The 8,036-nt window shown below is 34.2% G+C and overlaps 1 long non-coding RNA gene across 1 annotated transcript; it reads right to left on the reverse strand.

Moving 5' to 3' along the window:
• Positions 1 to 6,532: 6,532 nt before the first annotated feature.
• LOC137239898 (uncharacterized) lies at positions 6,533 to 7,830 on the reverse strand. The gene is made up of 3 exons (XR_010949540.1): positions 7,661 to 7,830; positions 7,247 to 7,397; positions 6,533 to 6,726 (listed from the first exon to the last, which is right to left on the reverse strand). It is a non-coding gene; the product is annotated as an uncharacterized lncRNA (long non-coding RNA).
• Positions 7,831 to 8,036: the final 206 nt, after the last annotated feature.

The raw sequence follows: 8,036 nt of genomic DNA on the forward strand, positions 1-8,036 counted from the left end.
TTTGCATGACATATCTCCGATAACATGATCATTATAGATATGCTTACGATTCATTTCATCTTGCTTGAACACAATAATCATGTTTGTATTATCAAGAATTAAGTGTTTAGGAATTCTTGTATAAGTTTGACATACATAGAAAGAATCAATGTTCTTATGGCGACCCATACAAAAATAATCTCGTATTGTACTTTGTTTTCCACATATTACATCATCGAATATAAAAATTGAATCTGGTTTAGCTTCAGCGGGTTTTATGTCATCAACATTTTCACTAAATGTATAAGGATTTATTCCTTTTATCGTCTCAATAAGCCTTTTTAGATAGATATATTTTGGTTGATATAATGATTTTGAATAAATGTATATATTTCGGAAATTAAGCTCGTTTGGACTTTCAATTAAACTGAGCATAACATTAGTTTTTCCACAATTTGACGGTCCCACAATCAGCGCTCGTGTGGAATTTGGTAAAAGGGGACTATGTCTGGTAACATTTTTAACATTTATACAATTTTCGGCATTAGTAACCTTAAGTTGGAGAGGTTGTTTAACAACTTTCATTTTTTTTACTAGATTTATAGCAATATAAACCATCGCTTTTATAATAAAATCACCATTTAATTATAACTCACCCACACTCACTCTAATTATTATTAAGAAGAAGAAGAAGAAAACAAACACTTAATGGGACGAATACGTGAAAAGGCTGGCCAGGGTTTTGTAAATAGTTTGATTAATTCTTTACCTATTGAGCTTCATTTACCTGGATATCAATTTTGTGGTCTTGGAACGAAACTCCGACAACGGATAGAAAGAGGAGATAAGGGTATAAATCCTTTAGATGAAGCCTGTAGAGAACATGATATTGCATATTCCCAATCGAAAGATATAAATAAGAGACGCCAAGCTGATACAGTTTTATCTGAGAAAGCCTGGCAACGTGTAACATCTAAGGGAAGGATTTCAAAGAACGAGCAAACGTTTGGTTCGTTACAAATGCAAAGAAAGCAAAACTAAAATTGGGAATGGGTTTAAAAAATAAGAAAAGAAATACATCCAAATGTAAAAAACGGAAAAAGATGAAAACTCGTAAAGTATCGTCTAATAAAATTTTTTTGATGGCAGTTAAAAAAGGTATCAACATACTTAACAAAAAGAAGCCGCAGTCATTTAATGAGCCCTATAACATTTCTAAGAATTCTATAGAGTCTAGCTTTAAAAATAAAGAAATTAATATACCGGGAATAATTCCAGTCCCAAAAATTGGTGGAATTTTACCACTACTTCCAATTTTAACAGCGTTAGGTGCACTTGGTGGTACAGCATCTGGTGGATCAGCTATAGCAAAAGTTTTGAATAATATCAGGAATGGAAAGGAGCAATTGGCTGAGGCTAGCCGTCATAATAGATATATGGAATCAATCGCTATGGGGAAGGGCCTATTCCTCAAACCGTATAGAAGGGGATATGGTTGATTTTTACGACCCTATCCAAAAAACGAATAAAAATCCTACCCAAAAGACCGTTAACAGACATGAATTTAATGAAATATTGCAAACATCTTAAATATTTCAGAGGAATTTTTATGCGAAATTCCCTACCGAATAAACCGAATGCTCAAGAATGTTGAATTCTTAATTTAGACGATGCTGATGGTCCTGGCACTCATTGGGTAGCATACTATAAAAACAAAAATTTTAAAGAATATATTGATAGTTTTGGAAATTTGCAGCCACCGATTGAACTGATTAATTATCTGAAGCCACCAATACATTACAATTATGAGCAGAAACAAAAATACAGCACAGTAATATGTGGTCAATTATGTTTAAAATTTTTATTTAATAAATATAAATTATATGAAATATAAAATATAAATTGTTTATTTTATTCTTAAATATAATAATTCAACATTTTTTATTCTGTATGAAATTCAAATAATGGTGAATTAAATTTTTCACCAGGTTTAATCAGTTCTATATAAAATGTATTCTTATATATTGTTTCAATAGTTGAATCTTCTAAGGAGTTGTAGGAATTCGGAAGAAAAAAACATTATCATCCAGTTCTATCATTACCCTTCAGGAAATGAAGCTACTATATAAGTCACTTTTAATTGGTGTCGGTAGAGCCTAGTGCTGACTACTTTTTGTATATTCTAATAGATTTTTTACGAGGCGATGCCCAAAAACGGGTCAGTTATCACTACCTCTGCATGACCTGTAGACTAGATATTATCAAACTACCTTTACCCACCTGATAGTCAGGTCTACCTTTGACCGGTTTAACGCTAGCTTCCTTTTACTAGAAACTAAATACTTACATGTTGCTTACTTAAAACTGTGGTTTTTTACCCAAATAATAATGATTATAAAAAAACTAGCTGGTACTTAACTTCTTATCACCTTATTAGTATCTGGAAATTAAATAGACGGTTTAAAGCTAGCTTCCTTTCACTGGAAACTAAATACTTACGTGTTGCTCATTTAAATTTGGTTTAGTACACGTTACAAAATACTAGTTTTCAGTCTTTAAAATACACTTTATTAAATAAATTCAATTCAATTTCCCTTTGGGAGATATGCTTATATTATTTGAGTAAATTGAAACTTTAATTTTATTAATTCAATTTTCCATTTGGTAGATAAGTTCGTATAGAATTATTTAAAATAAAATTTCAAAATCATATTAGTATGTTATAACATTGATTGCCTTAGGTCCACTTGCTCGATGTATATTTAAATTTTTAACTCTAGAGTTATGTCAAATGAGGGGTTAAACTCATACATTTTTGACAAATTTTTAAATTTGAAAATTTAACTTGCAGTTGAGCAAGTGGGCCTTAAGGTACATAAATCAAAAAAATTTTCCATTTCAATTATTTAAAGTCCAAAGTAAATGTGGAGTAACTTAAATTGTTACATAATTCAGTTTGCAAGAAACACGATAAATGTGGTAGTCTTGGATGCTGGATCTCCGACCAGTTGAATTTAAAATCACAATCATTCTCCCCTCCATCCAAAACGTCAAAATCCGGCAAACTTTAGCACACATCCGGCATCCAATGACTCCTTGTTAAGGGAGCTAGTGGATGGGGGACATGTGCTTAAGTTTGCCGGGTTCTCTTATCATGTACACTGACCTTTTCACATTTTGGCTGTTTTTGATGTTTTGACTGGAGGGGGATGGTTGCGATTTTAAATTAAACTGGTCCGAGATCCTGGCATCCCAGACTGCAGCATTAAAGAAAAAATGTGTTTCTTAATTTCGTGTTTTTGACGAACCGTGAATAGACCTTCTTTGTTCGTAGTTTCAAAATGTGCTTCTTCTTGCCACAAGCTACAAATAAAGAAGTACTAACAAGCTTACATTCTATTTTACATATATTATTTAATTATACTCAGTTGAGCAGAGCTCACAGAGTATATTAAGTTTGATTGGATAACGGTTGGTTGTACATATATAAAGGAATCGAGATAGATATAGACTTCCATATATCAAAATAATCAGGATCGAAAAAAAATTTGATTGAGCCATATCCGTCCGTCCGTCCGTCCGTCCGTCCGTCCGTCCGTCCGTCCGTCCGTCCGTCCGTTAACACGATAACTTGAGTAAATTTTGAGGTATCTTGATGAAATTTGGTACGTAGGTTCCTGAGCACTCATCTCAGATCGCTATTTAAAATGAACGATATCGGACTATAACCACGCCCACTTTTTCGATATCGAAAATTTCGAAAAACCGAAAAAGTGCGATAATTCATTACAAAAGACAGTTAAAGCGACGAAACTTGGTAGATGAGTTGATCTTATCACGCAGAATAGAGAATTAGTAAAATTTTGGACAATGGGCGTGGCACCGCCCACTTTTGAAAGAAGGTAATTTAAAAGTTTTGCAAGCTGTAATTTGGCAGTCGTTGAAGATATCATGATGAAATTTGGCAGGAACGTTACTCCTATTACTATATGTACGCTTAATAAAAATTAGCAAAATCGGAGAAGGATCACGCCCACTTTTAAAAAAAAATTTTTTTAAAGTAAAATTTTTACAAAAAATTTATTATCTTTACAGTATATAAGTAAATTATGTCAACATTCAACTCCAGTAATGATATGGTGCAACAAAATACAAAAATAAAAGAAAATTTCAAAATGGGTGTGGCTCCGCCCTTTTTCATTTAATTTGTCTAGGATACTTTTAACGGCCATAAGTCGAACAAAAATTAACCAATCCTTTTGAAATCTGGTAGGGGCATAGATTTTATGACGATAACTGTTTTCTGTGAAAATGGGCGAAATCGGTTTATGCCATGCCCAGTTTTTATACACAGTCGTCCGTCTGTCCTTCCGCATGGCCGTTAACACGATAACTTGAGCAAAAATTGACATATCTTTAATGAACTTAGTTCACGTGCTTACTTGATGAAAAATTAACGAAATCCGACTATGACCACGCCCACTTTTTCGATATCGAAAATTACGAAAAAAGAAAAAAATGCCATAATTCTATACCAAATACGAAAAAAGGGATGAAACATGGTAAGGTAATTGGATTGTTTTATTGACGCGAATTATAACTTAAGAAAAAACTTTATAAAATGGTTGTGACACCTACCATATTAAGTAGAAGAAAATGAAAAAGTTCTGCAGGGCGAAATAAAAAACCCTTAAAATCTTGGCAGGTATTACATATATAAATAAATTAGCGGTATCCAACAGATGATGTTCTGGGTCACCCTGGTCTACATTTTGGTCGATATCTGGAAAACGCCTTCACACCACTCCCTTTTAAAACTCTCATTAATACCTTTAATTTGATACCTATATCGTACAAACTCATTCTAGAGTCACCCCTGGTCCACCTTTATGGCGATATTTCGAAACGGCGTCCACCTATAGAACTAAGCCCCACGCTCTTTTAAAATACTCATTAACACTTTTCATTTGATACCCATATCGTACAAACAAAGTCTAGAGTCCCCCTGGTCCACCTTTATTACGATACCTCAAAAAGGCGTCCACCTATAGAACTAAGGCGCACTCCTTTTTAAAATACTCATTAACTCCTTTCGTTTGATACCCATATTGCACAAACGAATTCTAGAGTCACCCCTGGCCCACCTTTATGGCGATATTTCGAAACGGCGTCCACCTATAGAACTAAGGCCCACTTCCTTTTAAAATACTCATTAACACCTTTCGTTTGATGCCCATATTGTACAAACAAATTCTAGGGTCACGCCTGGTCCACCTTTATGGCGATATCTCGAAACGGCGTCCGCCTGTACAACAACCACCACTCCCTTTCAAAACCCTCATTAATACCTTTAATTTGATATCCATATCGTACAAAACACATTCTAGAGTCACCACTGGTCCACCTTTATGGCGATATTTCGAAACGGCGTCCACCTATAGAACTAAGGCCCACTCCCTTTTAAAATACTCATTAACACCTTTCGTTTGATACCCATATTGTACAAACAAATTCTAGGGTCACCCCTGGTCTACCTTTATGGCGATATCTCGAAAATACCACCACCTATACAACAACCACCACTCCCTTTTAAAACTCTCATTAACACCTTTCGTTTGATGCCCATATTGTACAAACAAATTCTAGGGTCACCCCTGGCCCACCTTTACAGCTATATCTCGAAACGGCGTCCACCTATGGAACTAAGGATTACTCCCTTTTAAAATACTCATTAACACCTTTCATTTGATACCCATATCGTACAACGCATTCTAGAGTCACCCCTGGCCCACCTTTATGGCGATATCTCGAAAAGGCGACCACCTACACAACAACCACCACTCCCTTTCAAAACCCTCATTAATACCTTTAATTTGATACCCATATCGTACAAACACATTCTAGAGTCACCACTGGTCCACCTTTATGGCGATATTTCGAAACGGCATCCACCTATAGAACTAAGGCCCACTCCCTTTTAAAATACTCATTAACACCATTCGTTTGATGCCCATATTGTACAAACAAATTCTAGGGTCACCCCTGGTCCACCTTTGTGGCGATATCTCGAAACGGCGTCCACCTATGGAACTAAGGATTACTCCCTTTTAAAATACTCATTAGCACCTTTCATTTGATACCCATAACGTACAAACGCATTCTAGAGTCAACCCTGATCCACCTTTATGGCTATATCCCTAAATGGCGTCCACCTATAGAACTGTGGCCCACTCCCTCATAAAATAATCTTTAATGCCTTTCATTTGATACACATGTCATACAAACACATTCCAGGGTTACCCTCGGTTCATTTTCCTACATGGTTATTTTCCCTTATGTTGCCACCATAGCTCTCAACTGAGTATGTAATGTTCGGTTACACCCGAACTTAACCTTCCTTACTTGTTTTTCCTTTAGGTACATAAGTCGACATAGTATTTGTCAAAGCAAAAGATATCAGGGAATACATTTTGATCATACTAAGTTTAGTTAAATAAATGCAATTCATTTTCAACTTAGAACCTATATTAATACCTGGGGTTATAATATTAATAATAATATTTCAGCAAAAAAATTGATCTGCTTAGCCTCTTTTTAGAACAAATAAAGAAAAAATACTAGTTGGCAGTTGTTGGCAGGTTTTTCTGAGCAGCTGTTCGCTGAATACTTCCTTTATGGAAATATCTTTTTTAATGACAGCTAATGCGTTACGGAGCACATTCATAGGATCAGGACCATCAATTGCCTCTGTTTATGTCACATGAAAAGAAAGAAAATAAGATAAATGTACATATCCGTGGAATTAACAAAAAACTCGTATGCAGTGGCTCACAACTTTATTGATCATTTTCATTTAAAATATTGCAAATTTCCTAACAGAAGCCACATTAAAAAATGTCAAAGGTTTTTCAAAGTCAGGAGCATTAGGGCATTTTATCAATTAAGCTGAGAGCCACCTTATATGAGTTTTTTTCAAATAGTTGCTTAAAGGGGGCATGAGTGAAATCGATTTAAAACAACGTTCCTGGGGAAATCTTCGTTCTATGAAGTGATAAAAAATTTGCATGTATTTGAACTTGTTTTCGTTCATTTTGTATGAATATTTTTTACATTTTATCACTTCCTAGAACACGAACTGGTCCCTGTTTCGATTAAAAAAAGGTTCAAATATCTAAGATTACGGTTCTGGTTTCAGTTTCACTCCATGGAAAATACGCTAGACACTCATATTGTTTAACAGGTTTGATGTATGTATACGCATACCTACCTAACAAAATGTCAAAGAACCGTCGATATTCTTTGAGCCCCTTTTTTCCGTGTACTCCGTCAATATTTATGGACAGAATAACGTTTGTTGATATAACGTTATCCAATGTTTTCATCAGTTTTCCTCTCATTAAAGTTTTTAGTGCTTTGATCTATTAAATAAACAAAGTAAAAAAGTTAATTATTGCAATTTCAAAATATACGTCATTATTACCATAGATGAGCAGTTTCAAGTTTTAATGGTAAAATTCCACTAAATCAAAACTTTAATGGTTACTGTTGCAAATTTCCATTCAAATTAAAATCCTGAGTAGTAATGGAAATGGACTTAACTAGCCATTAAAACTTGATTTAGTGGAACTTCATTTTTAATGCAGCCTGCTTATCTATGATTACTATATATGTATCTTCTTACATAAGTGAGTCTATTTTCTCTGCATATCTCATTTTCCACTTTTTCAACCTCCTCCAATGACATTAGTGGGGAAGTCTTCAACAAATCATCTGATATTTTGTCTTGGTGTATAAGTTGTTTTAATAAGACGTTGTGAGCTGAACACGTTTCCATAATTATTTTGTTCTGATTTTCCACAATTACTAAGCATTTAAAAAACGACACAATAAAACAAAATAAATTTAATTTGAGGAAATGAAGTCAAACTAAATAATTTGAAGACGTGCATGGAAGAAGGGGGTATGTCGCAATTTGAGTAGATATTTTCTAAAATTTTTAATGAAAACAACTATTTTACGGGTCAGGAATCGTTAATTGCATAAAAGCTATCCACCAA

This window comes from Eurosta solidaginis, chromosome 1 (genome assembly GCF_040869045.1).
Source record: "Eurosta solidaginis isolate ZX-2024a chromosome 1, ASM4086904v1, whole genome shotgun sequence".
NCBI classification, from domain to species: domain Eukaryota; kingdom Metazoa; phylum Arthropoda; class Insecta; order Diptera; family Tephritidae; genus Eurosta; species Eurosta solidaginis.